Raw genomic sequence first — 24,783 nt, 5'->3', positions numbered from 1 at the left:
GTTTGTGTCAACAATTCTGTAAACCATTTTAGTATCAAATAGAGCAGAATCTATCTATCTATCAATCATCTCTCGATAGATAGATACATCTGTATATTTATACATATTTATATTCCATTAGTCTGCAATTTTATTTCTCTTTTCAGCATATATCTACATAAATGCACAATAAATCATATACAGGTACATGCACAGAAACTCTATTAAAATAAACCCCTCCAAAAGACAAAGATCTATTATCCATTTTATTGACAATAAATTTGTTGCATACATTGCATAGAATACTTTATAGTGACAACAATGAAAGAACTGGGACTAAAGTCAACACAAATGAAAGAATATAAATATAAAAGGGTAAATAATATATTGTATAATTTGTATAATTTAAAATACAGCAGAAATCAATCTATGGTGTTGAAAATTAGTATCATGGTACTACTCTTTTCCCATGGTCCTTGCAACCCATAGACCATGAGATTCCCTCGGGTGCCTACACCAACAGGGCCCTGGATTCCAAGCACAAAACTGGGTGGCCATTTGGGCAGACACCGAGATAGCTGCAGGAGTTTGTTTTGTACCCCAGTGGCACCTGGAACACCAGTGAGACAGAACCATTCACTCCCATGGAAAGGGGGCTGAAGCCAGGAGGGAACCAAATAGTCTAGCTCAGTGGATCCCACCCCTACAGAGCCCAGCAAGCTAAGATCTACTGGCTTGAAATTCTCACTGCCAGCACAGCAGTCTGAAGTCGACCTAGGATGCTTGAGCTTGGGAGGGGAGGGGCATCTGCCATTACTGAGGCTTCAGTAGGTGGTTTTCCCCTCACAGTGTAAGCAAAACCACTAGGAAGGTCAGACTGGGTGGAGCCCACTATAGCACCACAAATCCACTATAGCCAGACTGCTTCTCTAGATTCCATGTCTCTGGGCAGGGCATCGCTGAAAGAAAGGCAGCAGCCCCAGTCAGGGGCTTATAGATAAAACTCCATTCTCCCTGGGACAGAACACTTGGGGGAAGGGGTGGCTGTAGGCGTAGCTTCAATAGAGTTAAACATTCCTGCCTGCCAGCTCTGAAGAGAGCAGCAGATCTCCCAGCACTTCACTCAAGCTCTGCTAAGGGACAGACTGCCTCCTCAAGTGGGTCTTTGACCCCCGTGCTTCCTGACTAGGAGGCACCTCCCAGCAAGGGTCGACAGTCACCTCATACAGGAGAGCTCCAGCTGGCATCTGACAGGTGCCCCTCTGGGACAAAACTTTCAGAGGAAGGAGCAGGCAGCAATCTTTGCTATTCTGCAGCCTCTACTGGTGATACACAGGCAAATAGGTTCTGGAGTGGACCTCCAGCAAACTCCAGCAGACCTGCAGAAGAGGGGCCTGTTAGAAGGAAAACTAGCAAACAGAAAGCAATACCATCAACATCAACAAAAAGGACATCCATGCAAAAACCCCATCCGAGGGTCACCAACATCAAAGACCAAAGGTAGATAAATTCATGAAGATGAGGAAAAAACCAGTGCAAAAAGTTCGAAAATTCCAAAAACCAGAATGCCTCTTCTCCTCCAAAGGATCACAACTCCTCACTAGCAAGGGAACAAAACTGGACAGAGAATAAGTTTGACAAATTGACAGAAGTAGACTTCAGAAGGTGGATAATAACAAACTCCTCCAAGCTAAAGGAGCATGCTCTAAGCCAATGCAAGGAAGCAAAGAGCCTTGATAAAAGGTTACAGGAACGTTTAACTAGAATAACCAGTTTACAGTAGAACACAAATGACCAGATGGAGCTGAAAAACACAGCATGAGAACTTCATAATGCATGCATAAGTATCAATAGCTGAATCAATCAAGTGGAAGAAAGGATATCGGAGACTGAAGATCAACTTAATGAAATGAGGCATGAAGACAAGATTAGAGAAAAAAAATAAAAGGAATGAACAAAGTCTCCAAGAAATATGGCACTATGTGAAAAGACCAAACATATGTTTGATTGGCATACCTGAAAGTGACAGGAAGAATGGAACCAAGTTGGAAAACACAATTCAGGATATTATCCAGGATGAATTCCCCAACCTAGCAGGACAGGCCAACATTCAAATTCAGGAAATACGGAAAACACCAAAATGATACTCCTTGAGAAGAGCAATCTCAAGACACATAATAATCAGATGCACCACAGTTGAAATGAAGGAAAAAATGTTAAGGGTACCAGCAAGAAAGGTTGGGTTACCCACAAAGGGAAGACCATCAGACTGACAGCGGATCTCTCTGCAGAAATCCTACAAGCCAGAAGACAGTGAGGGCCAAAATTCAACATTCTTAAAGAAAATAATTTTCAACCCAGAATTTCATATCCAGTCAAACTAAGCCTCATAAGTGAAGGAGAAATAAAATCCTTTACAGTCAAGTAAATGCTGAGGGACTTTATCACCACCAGGCCTGTCTTACAAGAGCTCCTGAAGAAAGCACTAAATATGGAAAGGAAAAACCAGTACCAGCCACTGCAAAAACATACCAAAATGTAAAGACCGTAGACACTATGAAGAAATTGCATCAACTAACAGGCAAAATAACCCATTAGGATCATAATGACAGGATCAAAATCACACAATATTAACCTTAAATATAAATGGGCTAAATGCCTCAATTAAAAGACACAGACTGGCAAATTGGATAAAGAGTCAAGACCCATTGGTGTGCTGTATTCAGGAGACCCATCTCACATGGAAAGACACATATAGGCTCTAAACGAAGTGATGGAAGAAAATTTAAAATGGAAACCAAAAAAAAAAAAATAAAAGGGGGTTGCAATCCTAATCTCTGATAAAACAGACTTTAAAACAACAAAAATTAAAAAAAAGACAAAGAAGGGCATTACATAATGGTAAAGGCATCAATACAACAAGAAGAGCTAACTATCCTAAATATATATGCACCCAATACAGGAGCACCCAGATTCATAAAGCAAGTTTTTAGAGCCCTACAAAGAGACTTAGACTTCCACACAATAATAGCGGGAGACTTTAACACCCCACTGTCAATATTAGACAGATCAATGAGACAGAAAATTCACAAGGATATTCAGGACTTGAACTCAGCTCTGGACCAAGCAGACCTAACAGAATCTAAGAACTCTCCACCCCAAATCAACAAAATATACATTCTTCTCAGCACCACATCACACTTATTCTAAAATTGACTACATAATTGAAAGTAAAACACTCGTCAGCAAATGCAGAAGAACGGAAATCATAACAAACAGTCTCTCAGACCACAGTGCAATCAAATTAGAACTCAGGATTAAGAAATTCTCTCAAAAACCCAGAACTACATGGAAACTGAACAACCCGCCCTGAATGACTACTGGGTAAATAATGAAATTAAGGCAGAAATAAATAAGTTCTTTGAAACCAAAGAGAACAAAGACACAACATACCAGAATCTCTGGGAGATAGCTAAAGCAGTGTTTAGAGGGAAATTTTTAGCTCTAAATGCCCCCATGAGAAAGCAGGAAAGATCTGAAATTGACACCATTACATCACAGTTAAAAGAACCCTAGAAGCAACAGCAAACAAATTCAAAAACTAGCAGAAGACAATAAATAACTAAGATCAGGGCAGAATTGAAGGAGATAGAGACACAAAAAGACACTTAAAAAATCAATAAATCCAGGATCTTGTGGGTTTTTTTGAAAATATTAACAAAATAGATACAACACTAGCCAGACTAATAAAGAAGAAAAGAGAGAAGAATCAAAAAGTCACATTAAAAAATGATAAAGGCGATATCACCACTGATCCCACAGAAATACAAACTACCATCAGAGAATACTATAAACATTTCTTTGCAAATAAACTAGAAAATCTAGAAGAAATTGATAAATTCCTGGACACATACACCCCCCCAAGACTAAACCAGGAAGAAGTCGAATCCCTGAATAGACCAATAACAAGTTCTGAAATTGAGACAGTAATTAATAGCCTACCAACCAAAAAATAGTCCAGGACTAGATGGATTCACAGCCAAATTCTACCAGAGGTAAAAAGAGGAGCTGGTACCATTCCTTCTGAAACTATTCCAAACAATAGAAAAAGGGGGACTTCTCCCTAACTCATTTTATGACGCGAGCATCATCCTGATACCAAAACCTGGCAGAGACAAAACAAAACAACAAAATTTCAGGCCAATATTACTGATGAACATTGTTGTGAAAATCCTCAATAAAATGCTGGCAAACTGAATCCAGTAGCACATCAGCTTATCCACCACGTTCAAGTCAGCTTCATCCCTGGGATACAAGGCTGGATCAACATACACAAATCAATAAACATAATTCATCATGTAAACAGAACCAATGACAAAAACCACATGATTGTCTCAATAGATGCAGAAAAGGCCTTCGATAAAATTCAACACCACTTCATGCAAAAACACTCAATAAAATAAAACTCATAAACAGGCATTGATGGAACATATCTCAAAATAATAAGAGGTATTTACGATAAACCCACAGCCAATATCATATGGAATGGGCAAAAGATGGAAGCATTCTCTTTGAAAACCAGCACAAGACAAGGATGCCGTCTCTCACCACTCCTATTCAACAGAGTATTGGAAGTCCTGGCCAGGGAAATCAGGCAAGAGAAAGAAATAAAGGGTATTCAATAGGAAGAGAGGAAGTCAAATTGTCTCTGTTTGCAGATGACATGATTGTATATTTAGAAAACCCCATCGTCTTAGCCCAAAATCTCCTTAAGCTGATAAGCAACTTCAGCAAACTCTCAGGATACAAAATCAATGTGCAACAATCACAAGCATTCCTATGCACCAATAATAGCCAAATCATGAGTGAGCTCTCATTCACAATTGCTACAAAGAGAATAAAATACCTAGGAATACAACTTACAAGGGATGTGAAGGATCTCTTCAAGGAGCATTATAAGCCACTGCTCAAGGAAATAAGAGAAGACACAAACAAATGGAAAAACATTCCATGCTCATGGATAAGAAGAATTAATATTGTGAAAATGGCCACACTGCCCAAAGTAATTTATAGATTCAATGCTATCCCCATCAAGCTACCATTGACTTTCTTCGCTGAATTAGAAAAAACTACTTTAAATTTCATATGGAACTAATAGAAGAGCCTGTGTAGCAAAGACAATTCTAGGCAAAAAGAATGAAGCTGGAGGCATCACGCTACCTGACTTCAAACTATATAACAAGGCTACAGTAATTAAAATAGCATGGTACTGGTACCAAAACACACACACACACACATATATATATATATATATACACACACACCATATATATGTGTGTGTGTGTGTGTGTGTGTATATATATATATATATATATATATATATATATATATATATACCAGTGGAACAGAACAGAGACCTCAGAAATAACACCACACATCTATAAACATCTGATCTTTGACAAACCTGACAAAAACAAGCAATGGAGAAAGGATTCCCTATTTAATAAATGGCGTTGGGAAAACTGGCTAACCATATGCAGAAAACTGAAACTGGACCCTTTCTTACACCTTATACAAAAACTAACTCAAAATGGATTAAAGTCTTAAATGTAAGACCTAAAGCCATAAAATCCCTAGAAGAAAACCTAGGCAATACCATTTAGGACATAGACATGGGCAAAGACTTCATGACTAAAACACCAAGATCAATGGCAACAAAAAACCAAAACTGACAAACGGGATCTAACTAAACTAAATGGCTTCTGCACAGCAAAAGAAACTACCATCAGAGTGAACAGGCAACCTACACAATGGAAGAAAATTTTTGCAATCTATCTATCTCATAAAGGGTTAATATCCAGAATCTACAAGGAAATTAAATTTACAAGAAAAAAACAAATAACTCCATCAAGAAGTGGGTGAAGGATATGAACAGACACTTCTCAAAAGAAGACATTTATGTGGCCAAGAAACATGAAAAAAAAAGCTGATCTTTACTGGTCATTAGAGAAATGCAAATCAAAACCAAAATGCGATACCATCTCTTGCCAGTTAGAATGGCAATCATTAAAAAGTCAGGAGACAACAGATGCTGGAGAGGATGTGGAGAAATAGGAATGCTTTTACGCTGTTAGTGGGAGTGTAAATTAGTTCCACCATTGTGGAAGACAGTGCGGAGATTTCTCAAGGATCTTGAACCAGAAATACCATTTGATCCAGCAATCTCATTACTGGGTATAAATCCAAAGGATTATAAATCATTCTACTATAAAGACACATGCATAAATATGTTTATTGCAGCACTATTCACAATAGCAAAGACTTGGAACCAACCCAAATGCCCATTAATGATAGACTGGATAATGAAAATGTGGCACATATACATCATGGAATACTACTCAGCCATAGAAAAGGATGAGTTCGTGTCCTTTGCAGGAACATGGATGGAGCTAGAAACCATCATTTTCAGCAAACTAAACAGGAATAGAAAACCAAACACTGCATGTTTTCACTCATAAGTCGGAGTTGAACAATGAGAACACATGGACACAGGGAGGGGAATATTACACACCAGGGCCTGCTAGCGGGTGGAGGGCTTGGGGAGGGATAGCATTAGGTGAAATACCTAATGTAGATGACAGGTTGATAGGTGCAGCAAACCATCATGGCATATGTATATACTTATGTAACAAACCTGCACATGCTGCACATGTATCCCAGAACTTCAAGTATAATTAAAAAAAAAAAAGAAAATTAGTATCATGGTTAAACTTCTATGGAGTTTAGTTACTGAAAGTAGGCATTAACAGAGTTCTCATATATTAGCAATGTTCTTCTCCTTAAATTGCTCCTGCTTATAAACATGTATTTGGCTGGTAAAAATTCATAAAGCCGTTTAATATTTCTGTACTTTCTGCATAAAGTTTATATGTCAATAAAAATGTTAACAAGCAAAAATGAACAAAACCAAATAAAAAGAGTGATCAGATAAGAAGGGTTTTGGTAGCATGAGTATGACTCTGGTTTTTGGTTTGAATGACTTGGATTGATACTACTACTCACAGAGAGGGAAAAATCAGAAATCGAAGTAGATGCAAAAGTAAAATGATTGGTTTCATTTTGGACATATATTATTTTTCAGGAGCCTATGGGCCAGCTAATGAAAAATACAGGAGTCTGAATAGCAGGGCAAAGCTCTGGGTAAGCTTGAGGATGTTGACAACATTTTAAAAGTAATAGAAACAGTGGGAAAAGTATGTGTTAACAGATAATGTAATTTATGTTGTTTTAAAATTTTACATTTCAGGTGTCAGCAATATATTCAAGTAGAAATAAATAGAAGAAGATGTGAAGAAGTCAATGATAGGGTGGTAGGTATGGTTATCTTATTGCATTACATGAAATCATTGTCTCTTGGGGGTAATATAATATGGAGAACATGGTTCAGTAGAACAAAAGTGTTCTTGGTTCTTGGTTTTTGGAAAATAACTATTATTAATCATATAGGAAAAAAAGACGTACAAAGTATTAAGCCATTTTTTGGGAAATAACAGCCTAAACATTTTGGGGGGAGACAGAAATAATCATCATTATTTCACATTCTATATAGTGATTAAGCTTGAAAATTGAGGGGAAACTGTGGTGTTTGATAAAGAATTCAATATTATATTAATATTATTGTCTTTTAAATAACCATAACGTAAACTTAAAGCAAATAATATGTGAAGTGAATTAAGTGCACTAAATAATTTGAATAACTCAACATAAGTAATAAAATGTTGAGTTTAAGAGTGGCAAATAAAGGAGTGACATAAAAAAGAAAAAGCTATGTTTACAAAAATGCTCATTATAGAATTACAACACTGAGTATTTGGAGCTTAAATTATTAATAAAAAGGTATAAGAAATGTTATGCTGTATCCACTAGATGGAGTGTGATGCAACCATTTTAAAAAGTTATGAATTAGTATAGAAATTATATATAATATGTTAGCTTAAAGTATAAATTTAGTAAAAAATGCACACACGCAAGAAATAAAACATGCAAGTATTGGAATTATAGGTAAATTCTTCCCTATCCTGAATTTTTCTCTATTTTACCAAAATGTTTTTGTGTGAAAAAAATTAATTTATAATTGCAAATATAATTATATATAAATAACCAATAATTTGTCACAACAGCTATTTGTTTTTAAATAAAATGCTTCTGAAACTAGACATTAGCTAAACAAATGCCAAAGACTATATTAATGGTATTACTGCTTGTATATTACTTAGTGTAAGTTAAATTCTGTACTAAAACTCAAAATGTAAAATGACTAAAATATACTTTTTATTTCTTGCAGTTCTGAACTTACCTGGTGACTATGCCAAATGGACAATCATTCAGAAATCAGGCTCTGGGAGGTTTTGCTATCTTCAGTAATGCCTTCTAAGGTTTTTCGGGAATCATCTCCATTCCAGCTAATGAGAAAAGGAAGAGAGTATTTTGGATCAGTTCTGGAAATGGTACAATTATTTTTGGAAATGTCACTTTCTGTATCTATTTCTGTGTAAAGGATCACTCCAACACTCCATGTCCTAAAACAACTACAATGTTTCCCCTGATACACACAATTTCGTGATTTGATTGAGTTGATCTGCTAGTCTTGTTTTGGCTAAGTCATTGGCTGCATTCAGCTGATGGATCAGTTGGGACCTGGTCAAGTAGTCTTTCATTTTAGGCTTCTCCAAAGCATAGGCATAGAAAAGCAATGCCTATGCTTTGTAGAAGCCTAAAATGAAAGACTAAAATGCAAGTGGACGGTGGAGGATGCAAACAGAAGCTGCAAGATCCGTAAGACCTACCTCAGAGATCACAACATTATTCCTGCCATATTTTGTTGCTCAAAAGAAGTCCCAAGGCCAGTCTGAATTAAAAGAGGTTGGAAATGAACTCCATCCTTTGATATGAAGAGTTGTGAAGTCAGCTTGTAAAGCAATGGAGATGTACAGAGATATAATTCACTAGGAGGCATTGTTGTAACAAGGTAGCACACATCATTTAGAACTTAGGTATATGGCTATACTTATGTAGAAGTGAGAGTAAGAAATGGAGTCTGGCTCTGTGCCCAGGAAGACATTACCCATTTTAATGAGTCACAGACACTATCTTTTACAGTATCATAGATAAACATGTTTTTGTTTGTTTGTTTTTACTTGTGAACTGTGTTAAGACTTTAACAAAATCTAATGAATAACTACATTGAAGGTTAGTATTAAGTTCTATTATTACATGCAAGCTTTCACTTGTAGCAAAGCCTCTTGATATTATAATTCTCTCCATTGGACTATAGTATGCTTGTTTTGTTTGCCAACCTAGTCTGGGCTTGATAATTTTAAGTTCCACCGCACCTGGTATACCACAATAGTGGCCAGAAACTCTAGGCAAATACACGGGTGAGATATAGGGAAATAGAAACCAAAGAAGTACAGTCAACCTTAAGTCATAGTTAGGGTAGTACCTTAAAACCTCTTCTATGTCATGCTGAGGGATTTGTAGGTTATCACCTTGAAGGTGTTGATATCGTTTGGTTGTGTCCCCACCTAAATCTCATCTTGAATTGTAGTTCCCATAATCCCCACAAGTCCTGGGAGGGACCCACTGGAAAGTAATTGGATCATGAGGACTATTTCCCACATGCTGTTCTCATGATAGTAAGAGAATCTCATGAGATCTGATGGTTTTATAGGTGTCTGGGATTTCCTGTCTGGCACTCATTCTCCTGTCACCCTGTGAAGAGGTGCCTTCTGCCATGATTAGAAGTTTCCTGAGAACTCCCCAGCCATGCTGAACTGTGAGTCAATTAAACCTCTTTCCTTTATATAAATTACCCAGTCTTGGGAACTTCTTCACAGTAACGTGAGAATGGACTCATAACGGTGTGTACTCTTCATACATTTTTAAGGAGAGGAAGAAGATAAGTAGAGTTATGTTTTAGAAGGGTAAATATGGTTGCAATAAAGAAAATATTTTTCTGGGGTAAGTGATTGAAGATAAGTAATTAGATTACATGCAATTAATGTCTGAATGAGTCAAGGAGGAAAGAGAAGATAGATTAAAGAGAATATTTGAATTATATTTGACATAACTTGATTGCTCTTGATGAGCAGGAAGGTGGAGAAGGGATAGGCCTCACTTTTTGCAGGTTGTGCCTTTTAAAGACATTTGAGTAAAAGGAAAGTGGAGACTGAAATGCAGCTCTTGTTTAATTTGCCAGTCCTTGAGTCCTGTTAGAACTATATATTCCAACAGAAGCTGTGTTGTCTCCTAAAATATCCAACCAAGTGGGGCATCTATTTTTAATTTATTCACCAATAGAATATCTTTTTCAAGTTTCAACATCTAGAGAAGTACCATTTTTCAAAAATGCAGAAAACTGCTGCTTAACCTGGAAGTAGTTTTGGCTGAGGAAGTTAAGAATGATACTTGGGTTTATGACTTGAGTTATTGGGTCAAGTTTTAGAGTTTTGTGTCTCAATATGCAGTCCTTGGAACACGAGCATCAGCATTGTTAGGTAACTTATTAGAAATATAAAATATTCAATCAGAATACTCAATTAGACTATGCATTTTAACAAGATCAATAGGTAATTTATATTAATATACATGTTACAGTTTGGGAAGCACTGCTTTAAAGATAATGAATGAATGCCTCAGAATTTGGTTATTAGGGAGTATTCCTCCATGGGCCTGGCCAGAAGATACTCCAGTTATAGGAGAAAGCCATGGGTCACCTCATCCAATGGGTTCTTGCTGTATCTGTAGAAAGCTCAGAGGAAGCAGGGACCTTTCCAAAGCTGTGAAATAAGTAAAATAAAAGGAGGAGGGATTTTGTAAGCTGATGGGAATAAAAATTTTTAAAAATTGCATTTTTCTATTTCTATGTTGGCATAGTTCAGTGAGGCATAAAGAAAACACAAGACATACAAGGATATACTAATTTCCTAGGGAAAGATCATAAGAAAATATCAAAAACTAGGTGGCTTAAGACAACATGCATTTATTCTTTCACAGCTGTGGAGGCTAGAAATCCAAAATCAAGGTATTGGCAGGGCCATGCTTTCTTTGAAGCCTCTGGAGGAGTATCTTGCCCTGAATTTTCTTGCTTTTGGTGGTTTATTGGCAATCCTTGGCTTGTGGGAACACCCCTCCTGTCACATGGTCACCTTCTCCCTGTATGTCTTCACATTGTCTTCCCTCTATTCATGTCTGTCTCTGTCTCCAAATTTACCCCTTTAATAAAGACAACAGTCATGTTGAATTAGGACTCACTCTAATGACCTCATTGTAACTGACTACATTAGAAACAATCCTATTTCTAAATCTGACCCATTTCTCAGGTACTGGGGATTGGGACTTCAACATCTCTTTTTAAGGGACACAATTCAACCTATAACAGAGAATAAATAATTATCACAAATTTGTTTAAATAATATTTTGGAAACTCTCTGATAATGTATCAGAAAGTTTCCATAGTCAGTAATACAGAAAATCATATTGTAACTGGAAAAAAAGTATCAATCTAAATCTAGTATTAAAATAATGTAAGAGTAGAAAAACATGACACCTATAACTAAAGGATCAATTAAATTATGAAGTAAAAAAAGGGTTAAGAATACTAGGTTTATAAAATTCTAGGACAGAACACACATAAACATACCCTAAAGGTAGAGTAGAACCAAACTCTTGAGTTCCATGTACATTAGACTCCTAAGGTGTAGGCCCTCAACAGTTGTTTCCATGGCTACCTCTGCTTCTTTCCAGTCGCTGCTCAACTTTTAATCTACTACTGAGGTTTTTCTTGCTTTCCCTATATAAAACAGCAATCCTAATCAATCTCCAGGGCTTCCCTATCACACTTACCATGCTTAATTTTTCTCTAAGTAGCTTTCTGAAGTGCAACTTAGTTAACTGTTTATTTCTTTATATATCTCTTCTCCCATTAATATAAAATCCTTGAATGTTAAAACTTTTTCTTTGCTGTTCACCATTACATTCCACGTTAGTCTGTATCTTTATCTAGGTACAAACAAGCACTAAATGAATGTTTGTTTCACTGGCACACAGCTTTCCCAAAAACATGGTTTACAAAATAATTATCAAAAATCTTCTCATTTAACATAGCCCCTGGCAAGCTCTCCTTGATGTATTTTATTCTGTTGTGAGGACAGTAAAGAGAACAATTACAGTTGACATGAAGACTGCAAAAATAAACCTTTTGCAAGAATCTAGAAATTTAATGAAACTGTTGGTAAGTGCACCCAGCAAGCATGAGGTTAAAACATGAGTTCTGTTTTTCTTCACTGTGAAGCCCTAACATAGAAATAGAGGGCAGCCTGTTATTAAACAGCGAATTCTCTACTATGATGGCATTGCTTATAAAGGGAATCAGAGTCTTTAAAAACAGAAAAACCTACTTTCTTCAGGAAATATGACTGTATCTACAACTATGCTGTCAGAGCAAAGGAAAAGCAAATCATAAACAAAAAATATTCACAAGAAAAAAATTCCAAGGAAAAAAGTGAAAACCAAAATTAAATATTTTTCTATAAATTTTATAAAAACATAACAAGATGATTGTAGTTGAGAAACAAATCCACATTGTAGAAATACACAAAGTTAGGAAAGAAATGCAAAGACAAGAGGATATACTGAAATCTGAGGAAGGAAAACAAAAAAAAAAGTTATAAAAATTAAATCATCACAGAAATGAAGACATGTTGGAGGAGATACAAAGAGTAGCATCCTGCCCCAAATATCATACAGATATTCACTAGGATGTACACTAGGGCAGTTTGAAAACAGACAATTTAACTGAGAAGCAATCTACACTTAAATTTTGGGCAAGTACTGGTGATCCGGAATCATGCTTGAAGATTTGGGATCATTTGGGCTTTAAGTACTTTGAAAATTGGCCAGGCACAGTGGCTCATGCCTGTAATCCCAGCACTTTGGGAGGCTGAGGTGGGCGGATCACGAGGTCAGGAGATCGAGACCATCCTGGCTAACACGGTGAAACCCCGTCTGTACTAAAAAAAAAAAAAAAAAAAATTAGCCAGGCGTGGTGGCGGGCACCTGTAGTCCCAGCTACTCGGGAGGCTGAGGCAGGAGAATGGCGTGAACCCGGAGGCGGAACTTGCAGTGAGCCGAGATTGCGCCACTGCACTCCAGCCTGGGTGACAGAGCGAGAGCGAGACTCCGTCTACAAAAAAAAAAAAAAAAAAAAGAACTTTGAAAATTAACTAGCTGAACCATGAAAGAGTCTCACACTAAGGAGAAACTGCTAGTGATATTTTCCTAACTAATCAGGACAGATGCAATAGGGACAAAGGAACAAGACCACATTAGAGCTGAATATGTAATAAAGTTGGGAGATGTCAGAAAATAGGAGTTTTTTTTTTTAAATCACTTTACAAAAACAACAGAAATTTCTGGAGAAATGAAACTATAAAAGCTTCCCTGGCCAATTTATCTTATTTAAAAGGTCAAGAAAATAAACCTAGCTTAATAATGAGTAACAGAAAATAATTGAGATCAAGAATTCCATTCAGAAGTATTTTTTTCAAAGTATAAAAACAGAATGACATCTGTACAGACAATGAAAAGATGTCAGAAAGTCATGACCACATATATTAAAATTATCTTTAAAGTAACAACAGATAAAAATATAAACACACAACAAAGTCAGAAATATAAAAACTCAGAAAATAGACATGAGACTTCAAGAAATATTTATCAAATAGTAAAAGGAAATATTCCAGAAATGAAGAATAAATGAGAAATAAAATATTTTTTAAAAGATCAAGAAAAATGACATAAGATGCTAGAAGGTGAAAGAATGAAACTTTTTTAAAAAGGAATAAAAGTTATAATAAGAAATGAGAAAAAATAGAGAAGTTAGGTAAGCAAAAGCCAATTCATGTATACCAAAGGTCTACATGTATATATAAGAAATATATATATATACACACATTATATATATAAGAAAACCGAGTGAAACAGCCCAAATACTAGCAACCTAAAAACTACATTTCAAAATATTTGACTTTTTTTTTGTAAAGAATTAAAACATTTGAAAGTTTGTATCAAAAGGGCATTCTACAATAAACTTAAAGCAAATACAATTGAAACTAATCTGCTAAAATAGCTAGACATAAAAAACAAATGAGCAAGCAAACCGCAAAGGTCATATTATTTGTAAGAAAATGAAAGATAGATGAATTTTTTGACAATGTTTTATGCAGGAAAATATTGAATAGCATATTAAAATATGAAAAGGAAGAAAAGCCCAGCCAACAATTTTATTTCCATCTCTTGAACAGAAATGTTCAAACTTACTAAGAGTAATAAAAATATAAATAAATACCATACAAATTATTACATTTCACATATGTTCTCAAATATCTAAAAGTTTAGTAACAGAAAGTGTTTGTGATAACAGAAATTTTTGCATATTTCTGGAGGAAGTGTAAATTAAGACAATCCCGTATAGAAGACTAGCAATTTCTATAAAAATTGTGAGTACTAAAATCCTTGATAAAACAATTCTCCTTTTAGAAGTTTATACTACAGATATATTTTCAAAGTAGGAAATGATACATATACAATTTTTGCAGTCTAACAAATTTTTAGTAGCAAAATACTGAAAATAAAATTTTATTATTGGAGGAATGGCTAAATAAATTTTGATGACTTTATAAGCCACTTAAAAATTAATGAGAAATCTCAGGAGGTTGAGGCAGGAGAATGGCATGAACCCAGGAGGCAGAGCTTGCAGTGAGCTGAGATTATGCCACTGCATTCCAGCCTGGGTGACAGAGCAAAACTCAGTCTCAAAAAAAAAAATTAATGAGAAATCTCCTTTTTTTTTTAACAGTTATAAATGGTGGCTAATTAATACAGTTTAATAAAAAACAATGTGAATGGCAGTATAGGTAGTGTGTTGTATCATTTATAAAAAATAAATGAAAAGATATGAATGTGTATGTGTTTACTTATACATGCAACAAATATTTCTAGAAGAACTCTAAAATTAATAAAATTGCTGCCTCTATGTAAATGAATTAGGGGACTAGGAGGTGGAGTGTGGAGAGTTTATATTGCATGTTGCGTTAGTTTTCTAAGACTGCCAAAGCGAAATACCACAGAGTAGATTAAAAAAGAGAAATTTATTTTCTCACAGTTCTGGAGGCTGGAATTTCAAGATCAAGATGGTAGTAGGGTTAGTTTCTGGTGAGGACTCTGTCTTCAGTTTGCAAATGGCCACCTTCTCACTGTGTCCTCACATGACCTTTCTTCTGTGAGCATGTGCAGAGAAATAAGAGATCTTCAGTGTCTCTAACTCTTCTTGTAAAGACACTAGTCCTATAAGATTTAGAGGCCCACTTTTATGACATTATTTAACCTTAATTACTTTCTTAAAGTCCTTATCTCCAAATCCAGCACATTGTGAATTAAGCCTTCAACATATGAATTTCGAAATGGTACAATTCTGCTCATTACATATGTATTCTCAAATATTTTGATTTTTGAATTATATGAATGAATGCATAGATAGATGAATGAATGAATGAATGAATGAAACAAAACCCAAACTGTAATCCAGTAAGTACTTTAAAGGAAGAAAGACATGAGTTGAGGATGAAGATTTAATCAGTGATTTTAAAGACTGATATTTGGGTTGCCTTTATTTGAATAGACAGTGAGAAATGATAGTTAAAATGATGGAGAGGAGTCTTTGTTATGAATTAAAGAGGAATGTGATTTAAAATAAGAATAATTGGGGTTCCTGAAAAATAGTTTCAAATGACTATCACTGGAAAATTAAGCAATTTAGATGGACCAAAAATGCACTTGACATTCAAGGAAACATTTAAAAGACATATATTTAGCTATTAAAAAACTTGTATTATATAAGAATAACAATCTATAAGAAAGTAATTAATATGTTGTTCAAATTACTGTAAGTTGTCCAAAAGTAATATGAATTAATGATGGGAAAAGTGTAATGCATGGAAGTCTTCTATCCTATACCACTGAGATTGCATTTGTATATGGCCTAACCCTATCTGTAAAGATATTTGACAATTTGTACATGAATCTTTGTCATAATTTTTAAAATTACATTGCTAGAATTTTTTTTTCAGGAGAAATAATGCACAATACAGATAAAATGTTATAAATAAACATTTATAGACACACACATATGTATATAATGGATGATTTACAATAGTGGAACTGGAAATGGGCTAAACGTTACCCACGTGATAGAATAAATTTTGATACACTTTTATAAAATAGTGTAATATGAACTCCTTAATAGTTATAGAAGTTTTATTAACAATATCTTTAGTAAAACACGTATGTTATATAATTATATACATATTATATTTTTGAAGTATACAAATTTTCATAGCTGGAGAACTGTTTTTACTTCATTTAAGTAAACTACTCTTATGGCTCTATCCAGAATTTACTATTGTCTGAAATTTATAAACTTAAAAAATCTCTTTGAAAAGAACATTTCATGAGCCTTGCTCATTTATTCCAATAATTTAGCTACATTGTCTTGAATTATTATTCTTCCTATTCTCTTTATTTCTTAAGTCTTAAATTTCCAAATTTAGAAAAAAATATTTTTCTTCACTTTCTTTTTATGGTTAGATGGTAAAATCCTATGCCGTATAAATCACACCATTTTCTATTCTCAGATTTTCTTCCTCTCTTTGTCTTTATGTTTCTCTGTCTCTCTTCTTTTATTCATTTATTTATTCCGATATGTTTATATATGTATATGTATATCTGAATTAATAGATAATTTATTGTCAAAACTTTCTTTTATTGCATAAACTTTTAGCCCTCATTTTACAGAAGAGAAAAACAAGACTAAATATGATTCATTAACTTGTTCAACACTTAAGGATAGTGTTGAATCCAGGTCAGCCTGACCTCCCAAAATCTACTTTTCCAAATATATATTATCTATGCCCCATTAATTCTATATTATCAATTATGACAGAATGCAACTGTTAATATGGGAGGAAATACATAATGCTATGGTGGGGATGCATTGAAAAACTTCTAATCCAGAGTGTCCCATGGAAAATAATATTTGAGAAAAGGTAATGCCTGAGATAAGTTTTGGAGAATGATTGGGAGTTAGCCACATATAGAAGAAACAACTTTCCAGGAAGATGAATAAAAGCACAAAAGTAAGAGAAAATATTTCTTCTGAAACCAGACATACTGGAGTGGCTTTTATTCAAGGTTTTTATAGAGGAGTAGCTAGAAATGAGCATGAAAAAAATGAACCAATAAACAATAATGAAGGTCTCTGAATGATATACTAAAAATTATAAATTTTATCTTGAATAACTGAAGGTAGGACCCCTAAACATTATTGGTGCAAAAAATGATTGTGGTTGAAAGAGGAAGGGCAATTTAAATAATTGTCAGCTACATTTTCTCCAATTCCAGGAAGTCTCGACCAAGACACTAGGAGTTTCCATCTTATTTTGACATGGGCTTCTGTGATTTTTCCCCAAGTAAGAGTGCCAACTAGAATAGATCAGACAAACAAGGTTGTATATGTGCCTCTGTGCTTATTAATTATATTGTTGTAATCGAATTAAACTAGAGAAGTAATAAGGATGTAGCAACCTAAAATTCTTAATTGCTGACTCTGATGATATAATTTGGACCTGTTTACCTATTCAGTCTTGGGATGACAGTCTGCATGGGTTTATGAAATGCTTTTATTGCTGGAAAGATGGCTATATTTCCTGAAGTATTTCTATAAATCTTAATGCTTAAATGTAACAATTATATAATATACCTTAATAGAAGGTATTTAGATATTCCTAAATATAAGAATTATCTGATAAATAGTTGCTCATATTTTGGTATATGCAAGTGAAGGTCACAACAGTTTAAATATTTATTTTATGTTATTTTTTGAAATGCAGCAATAATGCTTGAGTCATAATTAATTTAATTAAATTCATTGTTAGTGTTTCTAAGTCAAAATAAATAAGAATTATGAATAAACCGAAAACTCTAGGTTGCTTTAGGAGATAAAGATGTGACAGGAGAAATAATAATTTCACAACACGCATTGTCATTTCAAATCTGTTTCCAGTGTCACCTGCCACAATTTTATTCATTCTTTTCACTCTGAATTATATTTTCTTATTGAAGATCTAAGTGTTAGTAATTCTGTTAAAGGGGTTATGTGAAGGTTAAATAATCCTTAAATGATAGGAATTGTGTGAAGGAATTTGTTCCCACAGACTGTTAATTGAAGAATTTTTTATTGGCATTAATTTGACAGCCTGAAAATTAAAAGAAAATATGAGAGGATTAAAACTTTTAGCCACATATATCATTTTCAACAGTGACTTGCTACAAAAGCAAATTTTCTCTTTAGTTCCAAATATTGGAAGAACTGAAAATAAAATATTAATTGCTTTTCATATATACTAGTATGTGTATAATAAATATAAATATAATATATACATATACACATTTAAACAAAGATTTTTAGAAAATAATTTGGTTAATTTACTTGAAGCATATAATATTCTAAATAATTGGAGGGTTTGGGCTGTGGTAACTTGAATAATAAGGAGTCCTCTGAGAAAGATTACTTTTATCCAGTTGAGAAATGAATTTATTAAACACGGTAAATATTACTTTGCCTGTTTTAATTGATATTCAGTCACATATACAGTTATTTACTTGAAAAATTCAGACAGAATGTTTAAGGCCTAGAATGTGTTCTCCAGAATAGAATTTGACATTCCTAAGAAACAACTTCAGGCCCTTCACCACTTACCCTATTTTACTGATCAACCTGCTACTATATCACTTTCTACTCTCATTCTATAGTTTCTCTAAAAACGTTAGCACTCATCACAGTCTTTTTTTAAGGGATTTTACTCTTTCTTATTTATTGTCTCTTTTTCACAAGAATATATATTCTGTGCCAGCAGGGTCCCCTTTGTCAGTTTTGTTCACTGCTATGACTTCAGAACCTACAACAGTACCTGACACATAATAGATGTTCAATAAATATTTTGTGAACAAATATATGCTGCAATTTACATTTGGTAAGAAGAAACTGATCCAGAGGGATTATGTGGGTTGGTTAAGGTCAGATGTCTATCTTGCAAAAATTTTAGAAACAAACCAGGTTTTGTAGCACATAGAAAAATACATTTTCTGATTCCTGAATTCTTTCATATGTAATCCTTGGTATATACACACACACATGCACACATACACATATGTATATACACAATGTATTATACCCATATACAAATTTATTAACCAAAACTTTTTGTCTGAGTTTTTTATTTCAAATATTAAAAAAAATTTTCTAATAATATCATCATCTAAAATCACTAAAGACAATTTGCTATAACAAAAAGTAAAATCCACTGTTCAGAAACCTTATATTAAATCAAAGCTGCTATCATGTATTATGAATATATTGGATGTTCAGGAGCATAATAAAAATAGATATGATAAATGGCATCAAAAATTGACATAACTATTTAATTTTGTTTATATTTAGATATATGAAGATGTAGACATTTGGATATAATAAGTAGGTATATGTACTATATCTACTTTTATATACGCATATGCACTATATATACATACTGTATATACAATATAGACATATAGATATAGAGATTTGCAAGTGTATAGATGTAGTATACATATGTGTGTGTGTATGTATACGTATATAGGCACACATAATACACATGTAGTACCAAAGTTATTTTAATGTTAATTTGAATAAGAAATGAATAAAAAATTTTATTAGAAAAGACATCTTTAAAGTAACTTTTTATTACGTATTTTCATTTTATCTCTGGTTAGGTTTCATGGTGACTGAGAAAAAGCAAAACAAATACACAAATATGAACCCTCAATACCTTATTGGATAATCCATTAAATTTATCTATTTTTTGGCAGCAGATACTCACTGTGTTTGTCTTTAGTTCAAAGTTATTCAGTATGAGAGAAAACAAACGATCCTTTTGGAGAAAAAGTGCAAACCAAGTCAGTATTCTGCCTCTGCAGTCCTTCCAGAGTGTGCTGATTTGGCTGCCTGGCATTACTCTGCTTACCTCCAGCAAGTTTTTGATTATTATTTGGAAATCAGCTAAATTATACTCTCAGCCTAGTTTGTGCTATTGAGGTTCCACACTCAAGACCACTGGAGCAGTGCATCAGATTATCCAAGCCATTGTTCTGCATTGTGGTAAACAATATATCTCAAGACTTGTGAAGTGACTGGAAAAGATGCTTTGCATTTTCTGTTAGATGGGACTCAGAAAAGACAAATTTTTATAACATGTAGCACTCATTCTTCAGCCATAAGATTAGAAAAATCGAAAATGAGAAGAAAATCAAGTTGAACAGAGGTGTCGCAAATCTGGGTCCTGCTAGGATTTTTTTCTACCTAGTATTCACATTTCAGATTAAAACTGGAACGTATCTGTGATGGTTAATACTGAGTGTCAACTTGATTGGATTGAAGAATAGAAAGTATTGATCCTGGGTGTCTTACTCCAGCCCATTTATCGAGTGACCCAAAAGGCTGCCAGTTTTGAGTGGGGTACAGAACTGGAGAAGACTCTGCAACAGGTCCAGGCTGCTGTGCAAGCTGCTCTGCCACTTGGGCCATATGACCCAGCAGATCCAATCGTGCTCGAAGTGTCAGTGGCAGATAGGGATACTATATGGAGCCTTTGGCAGGCCCCCATAGGAGAATCATAGGTGAGACCTCGAGGATTTTAGAGCAAGGCCCTGCCATCTTCTGCATATAACTACTCTCTTTTTGAGAGACAGCTGTTACTGGGCTTTGGTGGAAACTGAACTTTTGACTATGGGTCATCAAGTCACCATGTGATCTGCACTGCCTATCATGAACTGGGTGCTGCCTGACCCATCTAGTCATAAAGTGAGTCATGCACAGCAGCATTCCATCATCAAATAGAAGTGGTCTATACGTGTTTGGGCTCAAACAGGTCCTAAAAGCACACGTAAGTTACATGAGGAAGTGACTCAAATGCCCATGGTTTTCACTCTTGCCACCCTGCACCTCTCCCCCAGCCTGCACCAGCCTTATGGGGAGTTCCGTATTATCAGCTGACAGAAGAAGAGAGACTAAGCCTGGTTCACAGATGGTCCCACACAACATGCAGGCACCATTCGAAAGTGGACAGCTGCAGCATTACAGCTCCTTTCTAGAACATCCCTGAAGGAGGACTGTGCTAGGGGGAAATCTTCCCACTGGGCAGAACTTCCAGCAGTGCACTTGGTTTTACACTTCACATGGAAGGAAAAATGGCCAGATATGCGATTATATACTGATTCATGGCCTGTAGCCAATGCTTCGGCTGGATGGTCAGGGACTGGAAAGATGCATGATTGGAAAATTGGTGACAAAGAAATTTGGGTAAGAGGTATGTGGATGGACCTCTCTGAGTGGTCAAAAACTGAAGATATTTGTATCCCATGTGAGTGCTCACCAAAGGATGACCTCAGCAGAAGAGGATTTTAATAACCAAGTGAATAGGATAACTCGTTCTGTGGATACCCCTCAGCCTCTGTCCCCAGCCATCCCTATCATTGCCCAATGGGCCTATGAACAAAGTGAACATTGTAGCAGGGATGGAGGTTACACATTGGCTTAGCAACATGGACTTCCACCACCAAGGCTGACCTGGCTATGGCCACTGCTGAGTGCCCAATTTGCCAGCAGCAGAGACCAACATTGAGCCCTCGATATGGCACCATTCCTCAGGGTGATCAGCCAGCTACCTGGTGGCAGGTTGATTATATTGGACCTCTTCCATCATGGAAAGGGCAGATGTTTGTCCTCACTAGAATAGATACTGACTCCGGATATGGGTTTGCCTATCCTGTGCACAATGCTTTTGCCAATGCTACCATCCATGGAATCACAGAATGCCTTATCCACCGTCATGGTATTCCACACAGCATTGTCTCTGACCAAGACACTGACTTTATAGCTAAAGAAGTATAGCAGTGGCCTCATGTTCATGGAATTCACCGGTCTTACTATGTTCCTCATCATCTTGAAGCAGCTGGATTGATAGGAAGGTAGAATGGCCTTTTGGAGCCACAGTACAATACCAACTAGGTGACAATACTTTGCAGGGCTGGGGCAAAGTTCTCCAGAAGGTGGTGTATGCTCTGAATCAGTGTCCAATATATGGGTACTGTTTCTCCTGTAGCCAGGATTCACGGGTCAAGAAATCAAGGTGTAGAAATGGAAGTGGCACCACTCACCATTACCCCTAGTGATCCACTAGTAATAATTTTTTGCTTTCTGTTCCCACAACATTACGTACTGCGGGCCTAGAGGTCTTAATTCCAGAGGGAGGAATGCTGCTACTAGGAGACACAACGATTCCAGTAACTGGAAGTTAAGATTGTCATCTGGATACTTTGGGCTCCTCCTACCATTAAGTCAACAGGCTAAGAAAGGAGTTACAGTGTTAGCTTGGGTGATTGGCTGGGACTGTCGAGATGAAATTAGTCTAGTACTCCACAACGGAGGTAAGAAAGAGTATGCATGGAATACAGAAGATCCATTAGGGCATCTCTTAGTATTACCATGCCCTGTGATTAAGGTCAGTGGGAAACTAAAACAGCCCAATCCAGGCAGGACTGCACATGACCCAGACGCTTCAGGAATGAAGGTTTGGGTCACTCCACCAGGAAGAGATCCACTACCTGCTGAGGTGCTTGCTGAAGGCAAAGGGAATATAGAATGGATAGTAGAAGAATGTAGTCATCAATACCCGTTATGACCACATGATCAGCTGCAGAAATGAGGACTGTAATTGTTATGAATATTTCCTTCTTGTTTTGTTTAAAACATATTTTTGCACATATAGACTTGTACTAAGAAAATATCTTCATTTTATTTGCTTTCTCCTTTAACATGTGACATAAGATTTATTGACTTCACATCAACGTCTAAGTATTGTTAACTTTATGTAGTAGTATTTGGGTGGGTAATTGGTGCATTTCTGGTTGTAGGAAGCATAGTTGTATTATGTTAGGCACAATTATGACCTTATTATTGGCTTTATTGGCTTTATTTGAAGATTTTTTATGATCTCAGGACATGTGTATGGGTTCAAGTTTGACAAGGGGTGGACTTGTGATGGTTAATACTGAGTGTCAACTTGATAGGATTGAAGAATACAAAGTATTGATCCTGGGTGTTTCTGTGAGGGTCTTTCCAAAGGAAATTAACATTTGAGTCAGTGGGCTGCGAAAGGCAGACCCACCCTTAATCTGGGTGGGCACAATCTAAACAGCTGCCAGCGTGTCTAGAATATAAGCAAGCAGAAAAATGTGGAAAGAGAGACTGGCCTAGTCTCCCAGCCTCCATCTTTCTCCCATGCTGTATGCTTCCTGCCCTTGAACATCGGACTCCAGGTTCTTCAGTTTTGGAGCTCAAACTGGCTCTCCTTGCTCCTTAGACTGCAGATGGCCTATTGTGGGACCTTGTGATCAAGTGAGGTAAAATTTAATAAACTCCCCTTTATACATTCCATTAGTTCTGTCCCTCTAGAGAACTCTGACTAATACAGTGTCATTATACAGAATTCATTATAGTACTTTTTTGTTTTTGTTTTTAGCTAGTTTGGGTAGGAATTGCTGTCAGTTACAATCAAAACAACGCTGATATAATACAATAGTCTTGATATTAATTGTAAGTTAAATGCACAAACTTGCAAAAAATGTACTGCATCTAGCTTTACAATGACTTTAATGAAGCATATGTTTTCAGAGAATCTATTTTTTAATTTTTAATCTTTAATTTTTGTGGGTACATAGAAGGTATATATATTGATGGAACACATGAGATATTTAGATACAGACATACAATATGTGATAACCACATTAGAGTAAATGGGGTATCCTTCACCTCAAGCATTTATTCTTTCTTTGTATTACAAACAATCCAATTATATACTTTACTTATTTTTAAAATGAACAACAAATTATTGTTGGCTGTACTTACCCTGTTGTAATTTCAAATACTAGATCTTATTTACTCTATCTAACTACATTTTTGTACCCATGAGCCATCCCCATATCCCTCTCTCCCCACTACCCTTCCCAGCCTCTAGTAACCATTGTTCTACTCTCAATCTTTGTGAGTTCAAGTGTTTTAATTTTTAGGTCCCACAAATAAGTGAGAACATGTATAGTTTGTGTTTCTGTGCCTGGCTTATTTCACTTAACATAATTACCTCCAGTTCTATCAATGTTGTTACAAATGACAGGATCTCATTGTTTTTTAACTGGATAAATAGTAATCCATTGTGTATATGCACCACATTTCCTTTTTATTATTATTTTTAAATTTCAATAGCTTTTGGGGTACAAGTGGTTTTTGGTTACATGAATGAATTATATGGTGGCAAATTCTGAGATTTTAAGGCATCCATCACTCAAGTAGTGTATGTTGTACCCAAAATGTAGTTTTTTATCCCACATTCCACCCTACCCATTGTGAGCTTCCAAAATCCATTATATTACTCTGTGTGCCTTTGCATATTTATAGTTTAACTCTCTAAGTGAGAACATATGATGTTTGATTTTCCGTTCCTGAGTTACTTCACTTGGAATAATAGCCTCCAGCTCCATCCAAGTTGCTGAAAAATACATTATTTCATTTCTGTTTATGGATGAGAAGCATTGTGT

The 24,783-nt window shown here is 35.4% G+C and overlaps 1 long non-coding RNA gene across 1 annotated transcript in view; it reads right to left on the bottom strand.

The window, feature by feature from the left end:
- The window catches only part of LOC130541375 (uncharacterized), a 35,026-nt gene extending 21,390 nt beyond the window's left edge, over window positions 1–13,636 (bottom strand). Inside the window, exons 1-2 of the long non-coding RNA XR_008955421.1 lie at window positions 11,681–13,636; window positions 8,336–8,441 (exon numbers count right to left, since the gene is read on the bottom strand). This is a non-coding gene — a long non-coding RNA (uncharacterized LOC130541375). The remainder of the gene's footprint in view (window positions 1–8,335; window positions 8,442–11,680) is intronic.
- Between the last annotated feature and the right edge of the window lie 11,147 nt (window positions 13,637–24,783).

This window comes from Pan paniscus, chromosome 2 (assembly GCF_029289425.2).
Source record: "Pan paniscus chromosome 2, NHGRI_mPanPan1-v2.0_pri, whole genome shotgun sequence".
NCBI classification, from domain to species: domain Eukaryota; kingdom Metazoa; phylum Chordata; class Mammalia; order Primates; family Hominidae; genus Pan; species Pan paniscus.
Note: the sequence above shows the minus strand (reverse complement) of the source record. Positions and strands in the feature narration are given on the sequence as shown.